General features: G+C 39.1%; 1 pseudogene across 1 annotated transcript in view; it reads left to right on the plus strand.

Moving 5' to 3' along the window:
* LOC149174944 (protein ROOT HAIR DEFECTIVE 3-like) overlaps positions 1-25,582 on the plus strand; it is a 238,494-nt pseudogene that overhangs the window by 131,064 nt on the left and 81,848 nt on the right. The window contains exons 4-5 of the transcript XR_016257955.1: positions 13,749-13,815; positions 13,919-14,018. The product of XR_016257955.1 is annotated as a protein ROOT HAIR DEFECTIVE 3-like (transcript). The remainder of the gene's footprint in view (positions 1-13,748; positions 13,816-13,918; positions 14,019-25,582) is intronic.

A 25,582-nucleotide genomic window follows, 5' to 3' on the forward strand; every position in this document is an offset into this window, starting at 1 on the left:
TTGTAAGATGCATGATAATTAAGTCAGAATCCCCCTTGATGCTAAGCAACTTAATTTTTAAAGATTTCGCCAACTCAAGACCCAACAACAAAGCTTCGTATTCGGCAACGTTGTTGGTTGCTTCAAATTCTAATCGGTAAGCAAACTTGAAGATATGACCTAAGGGAGATTTCAAAACTATACCCGCATCTTTACCATGTCTAGACGATGCACCATCAAAATACATGTACCAAACTTTATTGTCGAGATCCCCAACCTTTTTATCAATCTTATCATCGGGAAGAACTATGGAATTAGACATGATAGCGTATTTCCCAATGTCAGATTGTTCTTTAATTATCTCGTTATGAGGTCTCTTAGGATCTTCAACATGGAATTTTCTCTTGGGTTCTCTATAAAGTCTCACAAAACCATCACCTCTAGGGGAAGGAATCATAGCGTATGACCAATTCATTTGAATACTCCCTCCTAGATCAGAGGCCCATTTCCTAGATAAAAGCATACCCCAAGCATCAGGCACACCAACAACAACAATGTCCATAACAATCATAATGTCAGGGTAAACTGATAAGTGGACCTGTAAATCCTTGATTAGACCATGAACTTCAATCTTTTTAGAATCCATGGCACATATATTGTAGTAGGGTCTAGAAACTCTTAAGTTAAGCTGTTCCATGACCCTCTTAGTCATGACACAAGCTGATGCACCAGAATCCAGCATGCAATTATTTAATTTATACCCATTAATCATCAAAGTGATAAAGAAAGGCTGATGATCGTTGTTATCCGAATCTAAACTTTGCAAATATATGGGAGCATCGTGATAACCAACTTCCGGGGTTTTTTGTTGAGAAATATTTGCTGGAGGACCTTGAATAGCTTTTAGTAACTTATCTCTTTGGGAAGGGATTTTCACAATCTCGGAGACAGGAACCTAGATTTTCGCATTGTTAAACCAATTTCCCAAATCGACATCTAATCCAGAGTTTAAACTTGGGTTAAAGGTTCGAGGGGGAATTGGATTCCCGCTCTGATCTTTATCCCTTCTCTGATAAGTTAAACCTTTATCTCTAGCAATTTCCATGATTTGCTTTGGAGAGGGTCTTTCGCCATATAACTTAGCCAAAATGTCATCTTCATTTTCAAGGTTATTTATACTAAAAGCTGACAAGGGATGCATAACGTCTCGACTATTTTCCTTAACTTCCATCCAATCGTTCATAGACAAAGGAAACTTGTTACCCACTACATTTATTTGATCACCTGCCCCAAACATTCCATTATCCAAAATTCTTCTAACGATGGGACAAGTAGCCTCCTCATGAAGAGCATCACAAACCCGACAGTAAGGCGGAGCATCATCGACCAAATTAGTAAGCGGATTAGGAGGTCTCTGTGACCCTTCTTTTGCCAATTATTATTTCTATTATTATTATTTCTGGGCTGGAAATTTTGCGTTTGCGCTCTTTCCATTTGGACCAACCTATTTTGCAAAGTAGCTATCTCCTTAGCATGGTTAGATGTTAATTTCGCTTGATTAATTTCCATGCTTTTGATCTTTTGGAGCAATTTCTGAACAAGCTTGCTATCAGGTTCTTGAACTTCTTTTCCTTTAGGTTCTTTCAATTTCTTTGAATGCCTATCAAAACCTAGGATTTTAGACTTCCCAGATGCTGCCTTATCCTTTTCAAGCTCTATGGCTAAAGCTTGACAATCCCTATAATCAGGAAGTTTAGCACGTCTCAACTCATAGAAGGGCTCTAGGCTAAAGGCATCTATATAAAAATCTCGAAGAGATTTGTCGGTAGGTTTATAATCTTGAGGTAATTCCTTAATAATATCATTAAACCTTTTGTTAAATTCTTCGGCGGTTTCATTCTCTCTCTTTCTGATTATGCTAATAGCTTTCACGAGGTGTCTTCCTTCTCTCTTATCTTCATACTTTTCCTTAAAGGCATTAACAATCGATTACAAGGAATCAAATGAATCCCGAGGCTTTTCTATAAACCATTCTATAGCATCACCCTCCAAGGTCAGAACAAAAAGGGTCATTCTAACATCTTCATGATTAAAATCAACAGCCCTTGCGTACTTACCCATCCATAAACTAAAAGCTTTCAGATGTGAATTAGCACTAATTGCGTTATTTCCCTGAAAGATAGGCAATTTATCCATTCCATGCTTTGGAATATCATTGGGATAACCCTGAATGTTAGAAAAATCGTAGGGCCCAAATATGTCCATGATGTCGTGCTCGACCAGGTTAGTAAAAAGCAAGCGGATATTAGAGAGGGCTTCTTGTCCGATGTTAACAAGAAGTGTACGACAAGATAGTTTGTGTAATCGTACTCTGAGAGCCCTTTCAGGATCAGGAACAGGATTAACCAAACTACTTGGATGTCTTCTAGTATACACTCTTGCAGAGCATATATGAAGTGGAGTCGCCACTCGGACAAAAAGTGTAACACGGAAAAACTCGAAAGGAAGGAGATAAGGACAGGAAAGGACGAGAGGAAAGAAACGAGATGAATGTCGAAGAAACCAAGGACAGAAAAAACTCTATCCTCGGCAGCGGCACCAAAAAATGTTGTCACGCAGAGTGTCTAGGCACCGCGACAACGCTTAGACCGGGGGCTGTCACCCTCATCCCCGATCTCTTTGTTTAAGTCGTCTCCCTAGGCTAAGGGGGGTATACACTATGGGATAAAATAAGACCAACTGGTAATCAGCTGGCTTGGGAGACACAATGGGGAAAACAAGCTACTTGATTAAGGCTTAGTTAGGATTTTAAATGATTTAATACCAGTGCCTTGAGGAGGCAATGATCCAAAGTAATCAATTAGTTGCTTATGAAATAATTGACGATTGCTTGAAAAAAATTGCAAAATAGCTAAGATGTAAAGAACATTAAATAATCCAAGCAATGCTTAATTTCACTAGATGCGAGATATTCAATAGATGCACAAAGCTTTAGCAATTAAACTTCAAAAGATCAAATACTTTAAATAACCATAAAATTTAAATGCTAACCAGTTTCAAGGAATGATTCACCACTTTCATATAGCTAATTTTTAGATAAAATTTAAGCGCGTTTGACTATATAAAAATGACAAACATTAATCCCACATTTAAAATCTTTTAGCCTTAGCGAAAAAGATACACCCAAAATTGTAAATGTTGCAAATCCTTAAGTGAATATGCCAAGACTAAATGTGACAAAAATGTTTCGACACAATTAGAAATTTTTTATTTTATTTTATTTTTTGATCAAAATAAACAAAAAAAATTTAAATCTAAACAAAAACAAATTTGAACAAAAAAAAACTCTAAAAAATTTTTATGCCCCTTTTTTTATTTTTATTTTTTATTTAAAAGAAATCAAACTATAACTTAAACTAAATGAAATCTAACCAAATTGAAATAAAATAAATATCAAAACTAACCAAAATCTAAACTTACCTATCTAACCTAAAGAAGATAAACAACATAACCAAAATAAATCTAAACTATATGTATTATGAAATCATGACATGAAATAGAAATAACCCTAGCTAAATAAAATCGAAGTGTAGTGTTGTCTTTTCTGCAGGTTTGGTTGATAGCGAGGAGAAAACGATTTTGCTGTTGATTGCTCACTTGCAGGTTTGCGTGGAGGAGAGGCTGTGGGGAAGAGAGCAGAAGGTTGTTTGCAGAGAGTAGGCAACGATGAGAGATGGAAAGAGATCATGTAGACAGGGAGGATGGCTGCGGAGCGAATAGCAGGAGATTCGTTGCAAGTTTTATGGCTTGAACAACAAATCAATGGATGGAGCAACGGATGGAGGACGCAGTGAAATGATAGAGCAGTGGGAGGAGGGGTATGCTTGTGGGCATAAGGGTGGACACAGTTGCGTGAGGGATACGTGCAGGTCCAGGATGGAGCAGAAAGTGACTGCGTGGGGCGAGCTGAACATTTGGAGCTGACTCAATGTGACAAAAATGTTTTGACACAATTAGAAATTTTTTTATTTTTTGATCAAAATAAACAAAAAAATTTAAATCTAAATGAAAACAAATTTGAACAAAAAAAACTCTAAAATTTTTTTATGCCCCTTTTTTTATTTTTATTTTTTATTTAAAAGAAATCAAACTATAACTTAAACTAAATAAAATCTAACCAAACTAAAATAAAATAAATATCAAAACTAACCAAAATCTAAACTTACCTATCTAACCTAAAGAAGATAAACAACATAACCAAAATAAATCTAAACCATACGTATTATGAAATCATGACATGAAATAGAAATAATCCTAGCTAAATAAAATCGAAGTGTAGTGTTGTCTTTTCTGCAGGTTTGGTTGATGGTGAGGAGAAAACGATTTTGCTGTTGACTACTCACTTGCAGGTTTGCGTGGAGGAGAGGCTGCGGGAAAGAGAGCGGAAGGTTGTTTGTAGAGAGCAGGCAACGGTGAGAGATGGAAAGAGATCATGTAGACATGGAGGATGGCTGCGGAGCGAATGGCAGGAGATTCGTTGCAGGTTTGATGGCTTGAACAACAAATCGATGGATGGAGTAGCGGATGGAGGACGCATTGAAGTGATAGAGCAGTGGGAGGAGGGGTATGCTTGTGGGCACAAGGGTGGACACAACTGCGTGAGGGATACGTGCAGGTCCAGAATGGAGCAGAAAGTGACTGCGTGGGTCGAGTTGAACGTTTGGAGCAACAGTAGCAACGCATTGATGAGGAGGGACGGCAGATAGGTTCAACGGACAACAAGTTAGGAAGCGGCAGATGGAAAGAGAAATCGCGGGGAGAGATGGGGCTTACGTGAATGGATAGCTGAGGTTGAAGGAAGGGCTTGCAGCGCACAGGTGAGGGTTTGGACAACTCTCACCTTTAAAAAAAATTCAAAATTTTTCTGCGAAAATGAAACCCCAGCAGGCAGATAGCTTGGACAAACCCTCTAATTTCTTCAGAAAATTTGAAAATCCTTTGAAGAGTATCCCTGCAAAAATTGATGCTAAGGTCAAATCATACCCTCCAGGGCCTAGATCTGGCTTCAAGATTGAATCTCACCTTCAGATCTGCAACTTTTAATGACAAAACAAACACCCAGAAACAAACTATGCAAGAAACAAAACTAAAAACCCTGAAACCAACTAAATAATTACAATATTCACAGTTTAAAGGCTCTAAATAGCCAGATTTGTCAGTCTACCACAGAAATATTTTCAGAATTTTAAATTTAACATGAGATGCTTCAGAAAACCCTTCATGCATTCACATGAAAAATTCAAATGATAAGCCTGGCTGGGCTCTTCAGAATGTGCTTCTCCGGAGTTGGCTGGTTCAGCCAAGAACTTCCCAAACACCCGTTGATCTTCGAAATTGAGATTTTCCTGCACAACTTACTTCAACCATTAACAAAGAGGGAGAAAACGATGCTAAAATCTAGATCTAATGGAGATACCTGCCATCATATTAAGAAATTTAACTACCATTTAAACCCTAGTGACTAAACAAGATACCTGTGTTTAAAATCACTCTTCATCAAGCTATCATCAATGGCTGAAATTAAATTTTTGCAGAAAAATAAAACATCTTACAACATTTCCAGAAGAGTAACACCAACAAGATTTCAACCCCAAAGTCTTTCTTTATTGCACATAAAAAAAAACGATTACAAGAGAGCTTTCTTTAACACAAGACTCACAGACCGAATGATCTCAAATGACCCCTGACTCCCTATTTAAAGATAAATTTCCCAACAGCTAGTTCGAGTGATCCATGTCAAAGTAATCTCACTGTCGATGAGGATCAAAATCTCTTTTAATCTCATCCGTCGAAATTTTAAATGTTGAGGAAATTTCACATTTTTTAAATTAAATGCATTTGAATATATTAAAAAACTAAAATTTTGCATTTATTTCCTCAAAACTTTGACTTTTTATTATTTTATTTTTAATTTTTTCTAATTTTTAAATTTTTAAATTTTAGTAGACCCTCGAACTTATCCTTTGCGAATTTTACCTAGGACCTTCGACCTATGAGGGGATTAATTATTTTCTAACCTTCAAGCCATTTTACATCACGACCCATTTGACATAGATCGTCATAGACTACCTAGTTCTGCGACACAATCATAATCTAGCAGATCAAGCAATTTGTAATAAAATAAGCTAACCAAATGGTTAGAATTATTCCCAAATCACTTTTACATGGACTTGACTTAGCACACTAGGACTCCCCTGAGATTCTAATGACAAAATCCATTCTGGCTTTGGGGTTAGGCTGAAGAAAAACTCTGCCGATCATGGATTGGTGAGACAAGAAACCTTTTGAAATGTGGATCATCACTAGAAAATTAGGTTTACCTAGGCAATTACATACATGACACAGATCTGCTAAGATTATTTACAATTTACACATGCAGTCTGGGTTTACAAAATAGCATGATCAGGCTAATGATGGTAGTCGAACGGCATAGACTTGTCGATCAAGCGCTACCCTTTTGCGAAAAAAAAGGGGTGTACTGCTATGGGTAGTTGACACGTAGTGGTCAACAGGAGGCTTTTGTGTGAGTGCCCTAGATGATATGGGTTATGTTCACACTTGAGTGGGTGCTTTCCGATGTAAAACATGAAATTAACTCTTAGATGTAGCACTCACCTTGATGCACACATGTTGCTTGAGTGGAGGGGCTATCACCTTAGCCTTGGGCTTCATTGGGTTGATTTGGCCAAACTTAATAGGATTGAGTCTAGAAGGTTTCATTAGATCTATCCACTTACACAGGTTTTGAGGAGATTTTAACCACCTTGGAGCATATTTTATTATTAATTGGAATAGTTGATCTTGTCAAACTTAATGAGATGAATGCACATTGGATGGGTACTTTTCTTTTTTTGGGAAGTTGTTGAAGGTCTCAGGACCTTTCGCTTATATGCATGTGAAGTGATCCACCTACTTGACACTTTACATAGTTCTCTAGGTTACCCTCGTCTTGTTCACACGGTTTAGGAAAATCAACACATGGGTTTGCAAATCAGTTGATGGTTTTGGCTCATGGTTTGAAGATTATTTACGAAATCAACCGCATTGCATTCTTTTCGGATGGGTTGGTTTGGCATATGGAGTATTTAGGAAGATGTACACTTGGGTCTAACCACCATGGTACATTTCTCTATCTGCAACCCTACTCAAGGAATAATATATTACCAGTGTTCCATGGGGACACACCCACTAGGGTGGGGGACGTGCTTCCTCACTCCCCCACGCTCTCGGGATGGGGAAACTCTTGGGGAAACTTTTCCCCACGTCCCCTTTTTTTGAGGAAACTTGGGGAAACTCTGCGTCCTCTCGCGTCCCCCCAAATTTTTTTGCTAGTAACAATGAAAAACATAAAAATTTACAAAAATTACAAATTTTAATATAATTAAAAAACGAAAATAAAAACTAAAGGATAAATTAAAATTTTAAAACATAATCATTCACTTTTCTCATTCATTTCTCATTAACCCTACGATTTTACCTTGCTGCTTGACATTTTCCTTTTGTTGTCACTCAACATTTTACCTTCTCGCTCGAGATTTTCCTGTTGCTTCCACTCAACATTTTCCATTTGCAGTTTGCTATGATTTAGATTTATCATCGATCGGGGCCTTGAAACATTTGGAGCTACGATTTTCATTTTGTGACTTGGATCTGTTGGATTGGAGTTGCGATTTCCATTTTGTGACTTGGAGCCAACGGATTGGAGTTGCGATTTATTATTTAATACTTTTTGAGAAATTTACTAGTATTTCACTGCTTTCTATGTTTACTTTTAGTTTAGTATTCTATGGCTATTTTAGACTTCAACATAATGTCATTGTCATATGATGAATTTACTTTCGATGTGCATTGTGTAATTTCCTAAGTTGCATGAAGCGCCGAAACGTTTCAGAGTTTACGAAACGGGGATGTTTAGAAACATCACCTCCAGAAAATGGAAACGTCGACTGAAACATCGATTGAAACATCTTATATGTATATATATACAAAAATAAATCTATAAATAAGTGAATAACACATTATCTTGCAAGAAAAGAGGGAATAAGACCCATAAATGACAATTTAGAAGGAAAACCAAGTCTATATTAACTCTCATAAATGATTACATGATGCTCGAGTTTCGATTGAGTTTCGGGTACGGGTATGGCCCGAAATGTTGGGTTCCTAAAAGTTTTGTGCAACATAGGTAATTTCAATTGTCAAATGTTTAATTTAATTTAGATGTACCTTTCATAATATTAATGCCCATTGCCAAATGATGAATTTAGATGGAACATTGCGTAATGTCAAATGATGGATTCAATTTAGAAATTTACTTTTAGATTTACAATTTTACATTGATGATTGCAGGAATGTCAAATGATAATTTTGATTCATAATAGACTAATACGAAACGATGATCATATTTAGATGTACATTTCATAATTATTAAGTTATACTATCTACTAATTTAGTTATTGACATATTGTTGGGATTTTTTTTATTTTTATTTTTATACAAAAAATGTTTAATAATTTTATAATTTTTATGACTATGACGTCCCCCATTTCCTTGAAATTTCTCTAAATTTTGGGGTTGCTTATGTACACCCCCCTTGTGTGTATCCTCACTCCCACGTTCTCAATGGAACATTGTATATTATTTTCCTTTCAAAGTGGTTATTCATGAATATTCCTCAAAGGTTGTTCAAGGATTATTATGTTATTGATTGACTCTCCCGTTTGCACATGCAGAAGGCTATTGCACATTGAAGAAAATTTTATTAAGTCGGTTAAGGAGGTGTTCTAGTTTTGAAGGGCTTGTTGTCCATTTATTGAGGATGTGTTACTATTGTATTAGGATCAAAACCTAAAATTGCCACACTTGGAAACTTGGTTTCTATTAGCACTCAAACTAGCGGGCCTCGTTAATGTCCTCATGAGATACTAAGGTGGTAGCACACAGGACAATTGCCCACTGTCACCTCGGCATGAGTCGCTTCTCTTAAGGTCAACTCCTATAAAGCTAAGGGACACTTCCCTACACTAAATACCCTCCAACATAGACTAATAGACTAGTGCCCATTTATATCTCTATGGTGACAGAGTTTTGCAGTTAATTTTTAAGGTCTTGCTGATTTGAAAATGAAAAATTCATTGCAGAAAAACACAGACCAACAAGAAAAATAACACTAACTACAAGAAACATGCCTTAAAATAGCACAAAGTTGAGTGTTAGTAGATCTTACCAATTTAGAAATGAATACTTTGCTGTCGGCCTTGGTAAATGGTTATAGATGACCAATTAGTTTGCTGTTCTGCAATTTCAGATCTGTAAAAATGCGTGGTTCCTTCTACAAAGTATGCTGCAGTGATGGACGCCAAATGGGCTAATGTCGCTGTTTATGTTGGTGGAGACTTCTTAGTGTTGGAAGTACCTCCCTCGCTGATTGTTGAGATTTGTAGCTTTAGAGGTACTCCAAACCCTAGGCTAGAGGGTTGTGGAGGAATTGGTTTCATAAGGTCACTTGTGGGCTATGAACCCAATGTTGGGGTTTTGTACCCAAAGGTGTGGGGCCAAAACCTTGATGAGATTTGATGACATGGCACTTGGAGATGGTAGTGCACCCTTAGAGGAGCAAGGGGCAACTTCAAGCACCAAGAGAGCCCATGTAGGTTAAGAGAAAATATTTTTTGAATGTTTTGTGTGGGTGAATTTGTCTCAAAATCAAGTCGGCCTTAGTATAAGGTGCCCTTATTGATAGGTTGGACGTCACCCTAAGAGAAGGTATAAATAGAGATGAGGAGAGACCTCATTCTCACCAACCCAAGTGCAAACACATCATATGTAAGAGCATCTAAAGTTGGGGTACCCGCAACTCAGGAAGGAGGACAAGGATGTGGATGTTTTGGGATTGTTTTAGTTCTATTATGTATCCATTGCAGGTCCGAGAAGTGCAGGAGGCTAGCCGCATGGTTAAATTGTAATTTTAGGCTAGAAAATGCATGCATAAGGGCTATTGTTCTCAAGGAACAGGGGCCGAAGTCTGTTGGACTATTGCAGGTAGGACCAAGCCCTAGATTAGGGTTGGTTTGAGGTCAAAGTAAGGCTAGAACAACACCTTAAGTTGGCAAGATAAAAACACAGATAAGGAGGAGTCTAGAGGAGGAGGCAATGAAGTTTTTGGGTGATTTTAAGGTCTGGTGCCCTAACTAGGTTGAAAAATCTCAGGTCTGAGCTTGCATAGGTCAGTGAACAACAACTAAGGAAAGTGCCCTTGGTCAGAGGTAAGTGCTCTTTAAGTTGACGGTTGCTAGGTGGTTGGACAGTCCTAGTTATAGACAATTTGTTGGGCACTTTAAGGTTGTTAGGAGGGCAGCAAGTAGGTGACCCAAGTAGCCCTAGATCAGTTGACAAGTAGCCCTAGATCAACCCTAGATTGTTGGATAGAGAAAGACATCTACAACATTGTGTGCAACCCTCCATGCCCTAAGTGTGTCTTCATTGGACAACACAAGAAGGCACTAGTGGGAAGAAGTTCCTAAGAGTTGTGTCCTTGAAGGACTAAGGAGCAGCTAGTGGGCAAGAAGTCCCAAAGGAGCTGAGGAGCAACAGTGGGCAATTGAAAGTTGTTCAAAAATGGAGTTGTGAACAACTCGAAAGAAGACCCTATGTGATAATGCATTGATGGACTAATGGACCAATGGTCAGCTAGAGGGTAGATTGGAACCGTATTCAGTGGCCTAAAGGAGCTGGTTCATTGATAGAGGTAGGTTTGTGTTGCTGTAGATCGAGAGCTAAAGGACCTAGATGTGTGTTTGGGATATATGGCCAAGAGGAGTTGAGAGAGCGTGCTACATCAACTAGAGGGTTAGTGTATCCTGTTTGAGCAGTTTGGTTGTCATAGTTGTTGGCACCAAGTCTTAATTGTAGTCTTGTATCAGTGGATGTATGAGAGCCATTATCCTTGGTACGAGAGCCCTAGACCGTTGTATTACAATTTGTTAATATAACAAAGTTGGGCAGTTGAAATTTGTAAAATGTTGTCTATATTGTGCACATGTTGATTTACTGCTATATATATTCTGTTGTGCAAAGTAGTTTGTTGTGGAATTTGTATTGGTAATGTTAGAGATTCTAAGACCCTAACCTAGATTCTCCAATGCTGTGGAAAAACAACATTTGGACCTAGGACATTGCCTCTAACCCACTTGAATCTTGCCACATGAGGGATGGAAATCAGGTTGATTTTTGCTTGCATGGGTAACATCCCACTTGATTGATCGAACTCGGCGTCTAGGCTTTGTCTGGAGCGTGATTAAATTCAACTTTATTGTAAATTTTGTCCATGCATGTCTAGGAATGACCTACTTTTGGTCATTTTTATCTCCCACGTAGCTAGGAGAGAGAGTACAACCACCTTTAAATTGGAATGTTTGCTTGATGCCATCACCTTTTGCCAAAATTTGTACATGGAATGTCAATCACACATCATTTTGAACATTTTGACCATTTGTTGATTCTTGATCTTGGGATGTTGTGCATTGGGATTCATGAATTGCCTTGAGAAACGTGAAATGTTGTGAACCACGAGAACTTAGACAACCATGTTGAGAATTATAAAATGAATGCTATTACAAGGCTAAGGAAATGCATATAGACAATGGTACACAATACCATGTGGAAAAGACATTGGTGGCTTCAAGACATGGGCTAAATTGGACCTACATAGTGTGATCACCCCAACAAAACTAATGGCTCCCCTAAACCATGTGTCCAAGTAGGTCCATCCTAAGGTCTTCAATCCTATCTAGGACGAAGGACTTAAGAGTGGAGACTTTATGGACGGAGCGTGGTTGAGCATGATAGGCCTAGGATACCATAATACATAGTCATCACATGGCCTGCAGGAATTTTGACTTGCATCTTTGGACTTACAATGGTGTTGCCAAAAAGAAAAAATGGCTATAGGTGCCTTGATTGGAATGAGCGGTAATAGTTCGCATGTGGAGGTCAGTTTTGAAGGCCTCACAATTAAAGGCATTTTTATCATCTCTTGGAGGTGGATACATGACCAAACACTTAAAAGATGCATCCCGCCTTCTTTTGCTATTCTTGGAGGGCGTTGCTTAACCAACTTCATTATTGTATCATTGTTGTTTTGTCTCATGGTGTTGGTACATGAGAACATTATTATATTCTTTTCCTAGGAGATAATGATGTATATACTATTAATTCTTTTGGGAGAAAAAAGTGGAGCTCGACAACTCATTCCTATTTTTAGTGAGAGAGGCTTGAATGTGACATTCCATTGTTATTCCTTGGAGAACTAAGGTTCTAAGAAAACACACACTTTTATATTGTAAGGGTAGTTGAGCAAGAGCATAAAGTGTAGCTTTTTCCATTGGATGTATGGTTGGTTTTGGGAGAAATCCCTTTGATCTTAATGAATATCTATTGAATGTGTTTTGTAAATCAGTGGAACACTTTGTGGTTGAGTACTTCTTGTAAACCTTAATGCCATTCTTCTTGCTGGAATTACCTTGACATATGCCCATCGAGTCATTGGGTAACACTCTTCTTTGTTATTTTATGTTTGATTTGACTCCATTTGCCCAATTGTTAAGACACTAGTCTCCGGTTTGCTCATTCATCTTATTTCTTAAAACATACCAAGTTGTTTTGCTAGAACTTTATTGTAAATGTTCTAGCATTTCGGTTCTATGGAAGCTCCCCTCGAGCAAAAGGGGGACTGGCCTAATGTGTGAAGAGGGCTTGTGAGGTGACATTGGCATCCCTCTTGGTTCCTACAAGATTTCACTTGAGCTTTAGGATTTTATCTCAAGAAGTGAGGGTTTGGGAGGTAACAAGACCTTTGATGCATATAGTGTGTGTAGGGAGAGATTTCATGCATTCGAAAAGTGATTTCGGGGTTATTCTCTTTCTTAATGGCAGAATTGTATTAGTTAGAATATTTAGCCCCATTGTTTTGACTTTTTACAAAATTAAATATATGCGTTTGGATCATCTAAGTTTCCTGTCATGGTTTTGAACTTTATTGTAAACATTCTAGTATTTTGGTTCTATGGAAGCTCCCCTCAAGAAAGAGGGGGCAGGCGTGATGTGTGAAGAGGGCTTGTGAGGTGACATTGGCATCCCTCTTGGTTCCTCCAAGATTTCACTTGAGCTTTAGGATTTTATCTCAAGAAGTGAGGGTTTGGGAGGTAACATGACCTTTGATGCATATAGTGTGTGCAGGGAAAGACTTCATGCATTCGAAAAATAATTTCGGGGTTATTCTCTCTCTTAATGGTAGAATTATATTAGTTAGAATATTTAGCCCCATTGTTTTGACTTTTACAAGATTAAATATATGGGTTTGGATCATCTAAGTTTCCCGTCATGGTTTTTATGTTGGACAATTGTCATGGATTAATCTGTTGTGTTGTCTTAATGAATATTTTCCTCTAGAAAACAGGTTTTGGATTTGTTTGAGCATGTCTTTCCTCCAGTTGTATGTGTTTGCATGGGATACTGAGGGATAAACTTCCTCCATTTAGTGGCTAAGTTAGACAGATATATCTGTGGAAGTTTAATAATAGCGCTTTCACCTGTTTTTTTTTCTAGTTATTTTTCAACCATATTTTTGATATTCTCACAGCAATGAAATTGAAACATTTAGAGCACCATATACATCTTACATGCTGTGCTTTGTATATTATCTGGGACAGGGAAGAGCACTCTTTTGAATCATCTTTTTCATACGAATTTTAGGGAGATGGATGCCTTTAAGGGGAGGTAAGTTGCATATTTTTTATGATTTCAAATTTGTATCAATTGCTGTTTATTTATTTTATGCTCCTGATAATCCAAAAGGAATAACAATGTTATCATTTTGCAGGAGCCAAACAACTCAAGGTATTTGGCTTTCCAACGCTGTTGGTATTAAGCCTTTCACACTAGTTATGGACTTGGAGGGTACAGATGGGAGAGAAAGAGAGGTGATTTTATTTTACTATCAGCTGTACTCTTTCTTCCACTTGCTAACATCTAGTCTCATGTTTCCTCATGTCTATTTTCTGTTTAGTATTGTTTTTGAGTTGCCATGAATGTCATTATTCTTTGTCAATGTTCTGTTATTGTGTTGGTGCTCATTTACCTTTGTGATTCTTCTAACGAGGTCAATGTATTTCAAGCTAAGTTGCAAGAAATGATCCCTTTCCAGATTTCTAGTCCAAGGAAGTATTTAAATGGCCCATACTTGACAAAGCGTTTCTTTAACATAACAAATTTTATCACCATTTTAAGACTTTCCCGTTTGTTAAATAAATTATAGGAAAGCCGAAAATGCATTTTGCATGTGGGACCAACAACAAATACCTAATGACAAGAAGATAATGATGATTTAAGTCTAAATTCATAGTTAGAACACATTAAATGATTTTTTCACTCAATTGAAAAAAAAAGAGAATTATCATGAAACCCTAATAACCTCTAATTTCCTATAATAAATAACTGCCTCTCACTCATTCCTCATACTCTCTTCAATAGAGAGGCTTTCTCATAACAGTAACAAACTCCTTTTCTTGTGTTTAGGAGTGTTCACTCGTTGAGAGCAAGTTTTAGTGCATTACCAACAAAAAGATTGCTCTCGGTAGCAAGAATATGTTTGTGGACTGACTTATCTTTGTCAGCAACTTCCTTTTATGTTTTTTTATCATCAATTACTTTTCAAGGTGGTTTTTGAATGGCCCTAGACTTGCTGAACCTATTCTCTTTGGAGGTATGCTATAAAAATTGTACAATTGCCTAGTTGGGGTTCATGCAAATGGAAGTGCGAGCTATTGAAAGTCAAGGTTTTTGAAGTTTTCTTATACAAGAGAGAAGGTGTTGGAAAAGTAACTAGGTTCGGTCTTCATATTTATCTTTGTACTTGTATCAACAACAAAAAGAAGAAAAAGATTTATATTATTATTATTTCTTTAGTTAAGCATGTTCTTCATGCTTCTAGGTTTTGATTAAGTCAAAGAATTAAATTTGAGTGAAAGTCCATTTGGACTCTTTGTAAGAAAAAGGAAAAGAATTTTTGTTTAGGCAAAAAGAGTAAAATTGACCTCCATAAGACACAGTTGGGCCTCCAAATGGTCAAGTCGGCCTGATCAACAGATGTGACCCTTCACATTAGCAAAATAACTATATTTTGGCACCTGTTCTCATTCATTTTGGTATGCATTTTTTTCGTTGCTGTCCTGTGAAAAGATATGTGAGCTTTTCTGTAGCAAGTTCTTGGAAGTTCTCAAGGAAAGTTCATTGAAGTTTTTTGTAGCAAGTTCGTGGAAGTTTTGAATGAAGACAGAAGAACATGTGCGAGTTTTCTGTGAAATAATACAAGTTATAGCAGACTTCCTCTATGATGGTATGCGAGCTAAAGAATGACTGTTGTACATGTGATGTGCGAGCTGTAGTATGTACAATATGTGAGCTACTGGAGGTCTGTTAGATCCATGAAATACAAGCTACTACAGGAATCACAGAGGATCACTGTGGGACAAGGGATCTTGTGACAGATCAAGCTATCTTATTGATGATGAATTTTGACAGAGAATGGAGGGCTGACTTGGTGCTTGGAGGAGGTCCTGGTCGTTGGGTCTTGGAGGTCACATTTTGATCTGATTCTATGAGAAGGGGGTTGTTTGGGTTTTTTCCCCAATTGTGGGGTTTTTCCCTGGCTTGGAGCCTATATCTTGTGTTATTTATTTCTTTGTGATCTTCATGTTTTGGTAATTGCTTGATGAAGAAGTAAAACTAAGTAATACGAAGCCAACAAATATCTCAAGTAACTATCAAGTAAGGAGAATCAATTTTAATCTACAAACACATTATTTTCCAATAGAAGGGACATATTTTGCATGCAGGGAAATTTGTTGCTAACATTTCTGCACATAAAATTGACCCAAATGTAAGGGAAAGAATATGAGACAGAACATAATGAAACTCAAGGATTGAGAAATGGGAGAAACCAACTTGTTGCTGATACTCAAGTTGTCAATAGTGAACCAAATAGTCCAAGAAACAAGGAAGAGCATAGCTGTGTAGGATTAAGTGGAATCATCAAAATCATCAACCACACAATTGAGGATAGCAAATTGGTGAAAATGATCGATGCATAAGGGAGAGAAGAAGTTAGGCAAGAGTGACAAGGGGCATCTTTGCTTCTGGTATCTTGTGTAATGTAGTTAGGTCATCCTATTGGCACGATTTAGTTACAACAATTAATGCAACTGCTCAAGGGGTGAAATTATGAAAAATTTCTAACCAAATTTTAAAAGAAACAAATTAGCTTGTTGAAGATGTTTTAGCATCAATTTGTGTCTCATGGAATATCTCAGGGGTTCGCATTGTCATGGAAGGATGGACAGCTGCAAGGTGTAAGCCATTGGTCAATATCATTACCTCGTCACCAAAAGGAGTAATGTTTTTGAAGGTTGAAGATAGTTTAGGTGCAGTAGAAGGCAATAATTTTATTGGTGATATTTTAATTGGTGCTATTGAGCAAGTCCAACCAATGTGCTTCCAGTTATCATAGATATTGCCTTTTGTAAAGCCATATGCTTGATTATTGAGAGTAGGTATAATCACATTTATTGTACTACTCACATTGCCCATCATTTAAATATGATTTTATAAGTGTTTTTGACTAGAGTTTCATGGATTGAGGTGCTCACAAGGTAGGCAAGGAACATCATCAAATTTATCACCAACCATCACTATTCTTGAGCAATATTACAAGAATTCTCTAGATAGGAGTTCTTGAAAGTTGTTGAGACAATATATGCCTCAAACTTCATCATGTTGTCTTGCCTTGTAGAGGTTAAATCTCCATGTGTCTATGGTAGTGATTGATGTATGGACTTAGTGGAGAACCTCAAACTTATGATAATCTGCTGCCTTCTGAAGGTTAAATCTCTGTTAGTGTCTATGGTAATCCTTGGGTTGAGCAAAGATGACTAGATTTAGAGAGGAAAAGTATGGTGTGTAGATTGTTGAGTGGAGACAAGCATATATGTTATATAGAGAGGGAAAGCAATGTGTAGATTGTTGAGTGATGTGGGTTGGTGAAGCAAGATATTTCTTGCTCGAGTTCATGTCGCTTGCATTTGAGTTTCTTCAAAATCCAAACACCTACAAACCTTTATTAGGAAAGGGTTATGATGGAATGTATACCGTGGTTAAGAAAACCATGGAAGTGTTGTGGCCACAACGACTACCCTATTAAAACATGCTCTGGTAGCAAATTTGAATGGGTCCCCTAGAAGTTTGATCTTTCACTTCTCCGAATGATCTGTTTTTATCTCAGGGATTTTAACTTTGTGCCGAGTCAAATCTTCAATTCTTAATGGTCAAGACCCCCCTTGAATAAATCTTTGCTGCATGATTCATTCATAACCCAATCTAGCCCTTCATTCATATCCTTCATCAGGACTCTTTCAATCCTCATAAACCTTCATGGTGCCCTATACCAACACATATAACTATCCCCACTCTTTACCCCTCAAAACCTTCCATCGCATCTTTATTCCTATTATAACTCTTTTATAATAGAAATGCTTTGCAAAGCACGCATGACTTAACATCTCCGCACATCCTCGTTGCATACCTTTATTGTATATCGCAGGTCGCATTGATCAAGGCAAGGCCTACCTCTCATGAATAAATGCGATGCGATCAGGCCTCCAATCGCAAATCGCAATCGCACTTTGCTAAGACCCAAAGCCCAAGCTTCAACGTTCCGCGAATGGCGGACCTGTTAGGATTATTAAGCGCAACACATTTTATTTCGGGTCCGGAGCCCATCGCAAATCGCAATCGGCGGAACTCTACGGTCATACATAAGGCGCGATGCGAACAACAGACCCGCCAGGATTATCAAGCATAATACATATATTTTCGGGTCTGCTTCCCTAATTGCATATCGCAATTGGCAGAACCCAAGGTTTATATATAAGGTGCACTGCGATATACCGGACCCGTCGAAACTATTAAACGTAGCATATATATTTTCGGGTCTGGCCTATCGCATATCGCAATCGGCGGAGCCCGAGGCTTATACATAAGGCGCGATGCGATTAGCGGACCCGATGATAACTATAGACTTGGGTGCATAATATTTGAAGTCCGGCCTTATGGTCTAGCCGCGGGTTTTCCCGTGTTTTCCTATGTATTCCGATAAAATGTTGTGGTCCGGGTTTTCAAAGGAAAATCTGATAGGGGTGATGTTGCATGTGATTGCCCGCTGCGATGTGCGATTGCGACTCGATCGCATCACAACCTTGGCTGAACCAGGGGCCGATTCTTTCACACTCGCTCCTTTTGATTTCAATACGCCTTATCATTTTATAAAGTTTTAATGAGGGCAAGATTTTTTCTTAGGCGTTTCTATCATATGTTTCATAATCATAAAGCTAATGTTAATTATCTCTGCAGGCGAGGATTAAAAGACGCATGAGCGGATCCGAAGAGTTCATATATGCAGGTGTTTTCTAGTTAAAGATCCGGCCTTAGGCGTTCTCGGTTGGGTTTCCACGCGTTGCCTGTGTATTCCGAAAGTGAAGTTGTCCCGGGTTTCATCATGAAGAGATGACACGCAGTCATTCTCCTTTCCATCAGCATCCGTTCATTCCCCCCCAAGAAGTAGAACGCTCCAACAAATGTAACCTCGACGTGTCAGCGGTTACACCGACTATTCTACGTCTGTATATTTTGATTTGTATATTGAAAAGAGAAGGGAGGTGAAAAGTTAGGGGAAGACCGAGGGTCAGTTCCTTCTGCATAAGTATTACCTCCGGAGATGAGGGGAGGACTTTTTTTGGGCAGAACAACTTTTAATTTATTGTGCTAATAAAGAAGATTGTTTGGTCGAGAAAGAGCCTTTTTCAGATTTATTTTCCTCTTCTTTCATGTGTTTGAAATCAGGGTGTTGTCGCTAGCATAAATATAAATATGTTTTGTTTTTATGCATATTGATAACAGATAGTTCGTGACTGGTCTTGGTTATTCAAATATAATTTGTTACCACAGTTAATTCATGAAAGGTTGCTGATTCTAAACCTGTTAAACATCAGTTGCAAGTTTTATTTGTATGGAAAGGAATGTGAATTCCTGTATGAGTAATTAGATTGCAATTAAGATTTAATACAACCTTGTTCATCTGTGAACTAGTAATTGATTCATTTGGACTTGGAATCCATATATGATGTTTAATCTATTTTGTTATGCTCCTGCAGGATAGATTAGAATAGTTAGGACTATCATAAGTGGTTAGAATTAGTGTAGATAGGATTTGATACATATAGGTTTGCTGTTTCTTTTGTTGATTTAATTGAAGTCTTCCTCCAAGAAGCAATCTTTCAACATCTATAACAGTTTACGGAATCCTTTAAAACCCGTTGGAACTAGCCACTTCAAACGAAAGCGGATCTAATTGGGGTCTGCGATCGGGTTAGTTCCCCTTGTTGGCGTAGCGAAAATTCGCCGTGTCAACAGGTAGTTATCTCGTTGGAGATTCCCTCTTTTTATTTTGTCGATGTTGGTTTTGTAAAGCGTATGAAGATAATTATTGTTTAGAGGTAGACTTGAAGATGGAACTGCGCTTCGCGTGGATAAACAAAGTTCTTGGACCTGTGGGAACTGTGATGGTCCCGTAGGTTGAATCGTGGTTTTGACATGCTTATAGTATGCTTCCCACGTGGTTTTGGATGGCACATGCACAGTTCTGTAGAGAGTTTTTTATTTTATTTTTCTAACTTGTGGTCTAAGTGGGGCCTAGGGTGAGTTAAGAGAGAGTTTAGGGAAAGGGAAGATGAGGTGAAAAGGCCTCTTCCATGTCTCGTTTCCTCACACTTGCATATTTGGCTTGAGCTTGGAGACGAGAGGAGATAGCAAGCTTTTGAGATCAGATTTGTGAGAGGTTAGAAGAGAGAGCAAATGAGAGCTTGGAGAAGTGAAGGAGGAGCTTGGAAGAGTGAAGAAGGGTTGCGATCTACCTCTAGTTCTCAACTTCTCGAGAGCTAAAGAGGTAAGTGCAAAATTCATTTAACTCCCTCATTTTCTTGTCATTCTTGTTTGTATTTTTTCTCCCCCTTGTTAGTTTCTGGTAGCATCAGAAGTGCTTTAGCCTTGAAAATTGGTGGAGAGGCTAAGGCACATGAGTTCTAAAGAACCCAGAAACCGTTTGGTGAAATTCCACCTGAATTGTATTTTATTAAAATAATTAATATTTTTAATGGAGTTCCTATGTCTAAACTTAGGGAAATTAAAATATTAATGGGTATTAATAAAAATATGGGTGAGAATGATCTAGAAGGCAAATCAAGTCATGTTTTAATCTTAATCGTTGATTAGAGACTTAATCTTGACCGTTGAAGACTCAACAGGAAAAGTATAAAATGGAGGCTTGGGGTTCATTTGAAGACAGAGAGAGAGAGAGAGAGAATGGATCTGGAGTTCGATTTTTGGGGCTAGGAAGTTGAGAAATTCGAACTAAGTGATCATTCAGTAGCAGAGGGGCAGTGAGAATCCGCAAGAAGGAATTTCCGAAGAATATTGACAGAGAGGTGGAGAGAGCTTGCAGAGAGGCAGTGCAGTAGCTGGGAGAGTTGACGCTGGCCTAGTTTGGACCCACACAGTCCTGATGCAGAGCCAGAAGGGCCTGCGCAGAGCAGAAAGGTTGCTTGTCACGCAGAATCCATAACTGCCGGGAATAGTTGGAACTGTCGGAACAGCTGGGATAATTGACACAAAGGGTAGAGAAGTAGACGCAGGGCTTACATAGGGCTAGCGCAGAAATAGCCAGGGTTAGCGAGTCTTGTGTTGGATCAACTAGAATTTTGCCTGGTGAAGTGAGGTAAAACTCACTCATATTTTCCGCTAGTATTTTTCTGTGTAAATGATTGCTAGATGAGCATCCTAGATTTGTATTTAGATATTTCTCGTGCATAATAATAAACCCTTAGAACTTCTGCACTAGTTTTCCCGCGTTTGGTTTTTCTAGGGACTATTGTGTCCAAAAATAAGTGTGTCCTATGTATCTTGTTCTTTGCTCTGTTTTTGTTTCATGAGATCAAATATTTAATTAGTGTAGGCTATAGAAGTAATTTGCTTCAGTATTCAAAAGAACAACTTGATGAATGTAATTTAACATTCAAGTAGGTGAAGTAGATACAGATTTGCTACAGTAAGGGTTCCTTCAAGTCTAGGAATTTTCACATGGTATCAAGGGGTTGATTTTGAAACAGGAAGAGCAGATCAAATGTTGAGAAGTGAGGTCGAAAGTTGCACTTGGCAACAATTTGAATCCCCTTGAAGGGATTGCGTAGTCCTTGTGGGGAAGCAGATCTGAGGAAATCTCTCTCTGAGTGAGACAACAGAGAGGTACGGTTTCCAGTTCGTGAGTTTGCAGAGGCAGAGGGAGTGACACAGAGCCTCAACGCAGTGCTTGAAGGGTGCAGTTTCTGCCAGGGCAGAAATCTGCTAGAAAAGAACGAAGACACGTAGAAGGGGAATTTTCTCCTTAGGGAACTTTCCACCAGAAGGTCTGAATTTCTCACTTGCTGAGCATCTAAGTAGTGCTAAGCAGTGACTAGAGTAGTCAGTTCGACAGTTGGGTGAGATGGCATCACATGGGCTTAGAGATCAGGACAAGTTGGAAGGTGCTTCCAACTATGTCATATGGAAGACCATAACCTTAGTTGTTCTGGAGGAATATGATCTTGAGGCCTATGTCAATAGTGTTGTAGCTGTTCTTGCTGACAACGATCAAAAGAAGAAGTACAAAGCCAAGCAGGGGAAGGCAAAGAGGCTCATCCTTGATGGAGTTCGAGATCATGTGGTCTCACACTTGCAGGGCAAGGATACAACCCGAGAATGTGGGAAGCCTTGTCTTCTCTGTATTAAGGCTCTTCCAAATAGCGGAAGATGTATTTGGAGTAGAAGTTGCAGTGGACCTTGATGTAGAAAGGAGAAGGGGTGAACCTCTATCTTCAGCGTCTTCAGGACACTAGAGACCATCTTGCTGCAGTGGGGTCCACTCCTCAGCCAACTTCGATGGTGAGGATAGCCTTGAATGGAGTCTCGAATGAATGGCAAGTTTTTGTCCAAAGCATATTGGGCAGAGGAAAACTACGTTCATGGGAGGAGATGTGGGCGACTCTTCAACAGGAGGAGTTGAGGGACCTAGTGAAGGTCAACCTCAGTGGTAGCAGTGAGAGTTGCACAAAGACGAAGGACGAGGAGGAGAACGCAACTCTAGCATCGAAGGGACAACAAAAGCCGAAGCGAAAGGAGGACATTTCGAAGGTGAAATGTTTCAGTTCTGGTGAGATGGGCCACTATGCATCCAGTGTCCTTTGAAGAAAAAGGACAAGGATGAGAAACATGATCTTAAGGCTGCTTTAGCAAAGATTGACGAGGATGAGTTTGCCATGAGCGCCCACGCATCTCCAGGAGGGAGATGGGCGATATTGCGTTGTAGTCGGGAGGACTACATGTGGGCAGGATCCTTGAGGAGTCCACCTCTTGGATCAATTCCTTGCTACGGGAGCCCAAGATTCAGTGATAACGAAATGGACTTAGTGTCAGATAATGCAATGGAGTGTTTGGAGGACAGATGCAGTAGCTGGGGACTAGAGACTGATCAACGCAGAGCAAGGTTGGTAGCGATGCAGTTGGCATAGTGCAGGAGTCAGCAGCAACGCAAAAGATTCAGAGGGTTAGAATCAACAACTGTTAGATTCCAACATTCATTGTATTATGTTGAACACAGTTAAGTTCAACTAATATTGATGTTTTTCAGTTGTTTCTCTCAGCAATTGAGTTGCAGTATGGATGCAATGTTAGCAGCATAGTAGATGCAGCATTTGAGAGGGAGCTGTAGTACAAATGCATCAGCGGCAGTGTCATGGGCAACAGTACAGTAGCAGCAGTAGCACAATGTTGGTGGCAGCTGCAGTGCAGAAAGGAGGTACTTCGACTTGTGTTTTGAGACAGAGCGGACACTACATATAACATATGCAAAGGAACACTACACTGTTCACTTTATTCAAAGCAGAGGTTCAATGTAGTGCACATATGTAAACCAACCAAGATTTAATCAACGCACAAAGATGTGCTTGAGCGCACTCCATGTTTTGAACGCACTGCATATGACATACCTTGATCAATGCACATAGAAGCTTCACCGTTCAAAGCTTCAACAGGGTATTCACACAAAATTCACAGTTGGATCAATAACAAAGAATGGACATCCACACTATGCAAAACCACTATTTCAATGCTCCATTCCCAGTAACGCTTCAACTCTAGCTTATAGAACTCAACGTAGTTGACCGGAATCAATGCAGAGTTTAAATCTTTAATGCATGATTTAATTGACCCATATGACATACACCTCTCAATGATCTGTTCTTTACAGTGCTGGATTTAACGCTGTGTGTGAATCGCTAGGAATTACGCATGGAGACTGCCTGCATAGGGGCGTTCCAAATATTCAAACTTTGACTAGCATGTAGTGGGTGTTGTGTTTTATGAAGGCTCTCCCAACAAGGCCAACATAACTCCCAACGTTCTACCCCCTTTTTTTCATATATTGTAATGTTCTTAAACAAGAATATAAGTGATATACAAAGCATGCAAACAATCCAACAATCAGAAAAACGAAATATACTTTTAGCACCCATGGAAACACTGGAAATAGAGAACTATTGAGCTATTTTATTACTTCTTCAGGAGCAAATACAATAGTAAAATAGAATGGTGCACCTAGGCTTTTCTCAATGCACAAGCATGACAAAACCTAGGTGAGAAATGTTGAACTGAAGGTTGCTACAATTGCTGCACCAGATTGAACTGCGTTGCCCCAAAAAACTGTTCTGTCTGCTAACTTTGAAGGGTTGGAATCATTGCTTCCCATCCTTAGAAAATGATGAGATTTTAGGTCCTTCCTCCTTGGCCTAAACCCAAAAAAACCCATGAATGAATTGGCCAAATGTTGACCTCGGAATTTTGGCCCAAATTCCCCTTAGCTCCTCTAGTTGCTGGCTCAGTTGGGACCCCTGTTTGACCTCTTAGATCTATCCAAAAAATTCTATAAAATTAGGAGTGTGATCCTTTCCCAAAACCTAGCAAGACCTAGGAAGGAATTTGGTTGGTTTAGACTTCTGAAATTTGATCCCCTGGGAACCCAACTTCAACTGCAACTGCAAAATTCGGCCTGCTGGAATCTGTCCGGAAATGGACCCAAGGTGCTGGGCTGACCTCTACTATCAAATCCTTGGACTTCCCGGATGGGCTTCCGGCCTATGACACCTGCTCCTTAGCTCCACAAAATCGCTGGACTGGCTCTCTGCGTTGTCCCCAAGCCCAGTAATTTGAACTGCTGGGATGCTGGTTCTGCTGGCTCCAAAACTCACAAGAAAGGCTGACCCTTTGCTGCTCTTCCAACCTCCAACTCTCCCGGCAAATGCTTGATCATTGGTATCTCCAAACTCCCCTTGCGTATTCTCCAACTAGCCAGAAATACGCACTCCCTGTTGTGGCTGAATGGTAGTGCTGTAACACACTCCCAAAACTCTTGAAATATTTATGGAACTTTATCTCTAGGGCGGGCACGGATGGTCCTCGGAAGTAGAGGTTGAATCTCCCGCTTGAGAGATTCGTGGCTAAACAGCGGGTTGACTCAGCGAAATAGCAGAGCGAACAGTCAAGTAATTTTGATTGCAATGTGTAAGAATGAAATACAAAATGAGAGTTGCTCCCTCCTTATAACTCCTTGGGCCTCCCTAGCCTCATGACGGCCCCCTCCATCCACCTATTCGACTTTGCCTCGAAGCTATTCGAATGGGCCATTTTGAACTCCCATGTGGGTGGACCCGACATTCCACTAGTAACCAAATAAAGTTGAATTGCCTACTTGTTGATTTGGGGTAGCATCGGATGTGCTCTAGCCATGAAAATTGGTGGAGAGACTAAAGAGCATGAGATCTCCAAGACCCATAAATCGTTTTGGAAAATTCCGTCTGAATGAAAAGTTATTAAAATAAATAATATTTTTAATGAGGTCCTAAGTCTAAACTTAGGAAAATAAAATATTAATGGGTATTAATAAAGATAAGGATGAGAAGCTTCTAAGAGATGAAGATCAAGTCTATTTTAATCTTAGCCGTTGATTAGGGACTTAATCTCTATCGTTGATTCATCAATAGGAAAAGTATAAGAGAAAGCTTGAGGGTCAGGTGGAGATATACTGAGGGAGACCAGTCAGTTTGATTTCTGGAGCGGGGTTTGCTGAGAAATTCAAACGAGAGGTTTGGATTGCAGCAAGAGGTAGCGAGTAGGGAATAGTACCAGAAGATCAACGCAGAGATCAAAGAGGTAGTCACAGAGCCTCTCAGGCAGACGCAGAGGCAGTAGGACTGTGTAGTCATTGGATGGCCTGCATGGGTGATGTAGAGAGGCCCAGTGTTGACGCAGAGAGGCAGGAGCCAACGCAGAGGATCTGGGAATTGCACAG

This window comes from Pinus tabuliformis, chromosome 4_1, assembly GCF_031772625.1.
Source record: "Pinus tabuliformis cultivar Carrire ecotype Pingquan chromosome 4_1, CPIR1, whole genome shotgun sequence".
In the NCBI taxonomy this organism is placed as follows: Eukaryota; Viridiplantae; Streptophyta; class Pinopsida; order Pinales; family Pinaceae; genus Pinus; species Pinus tabuliformis.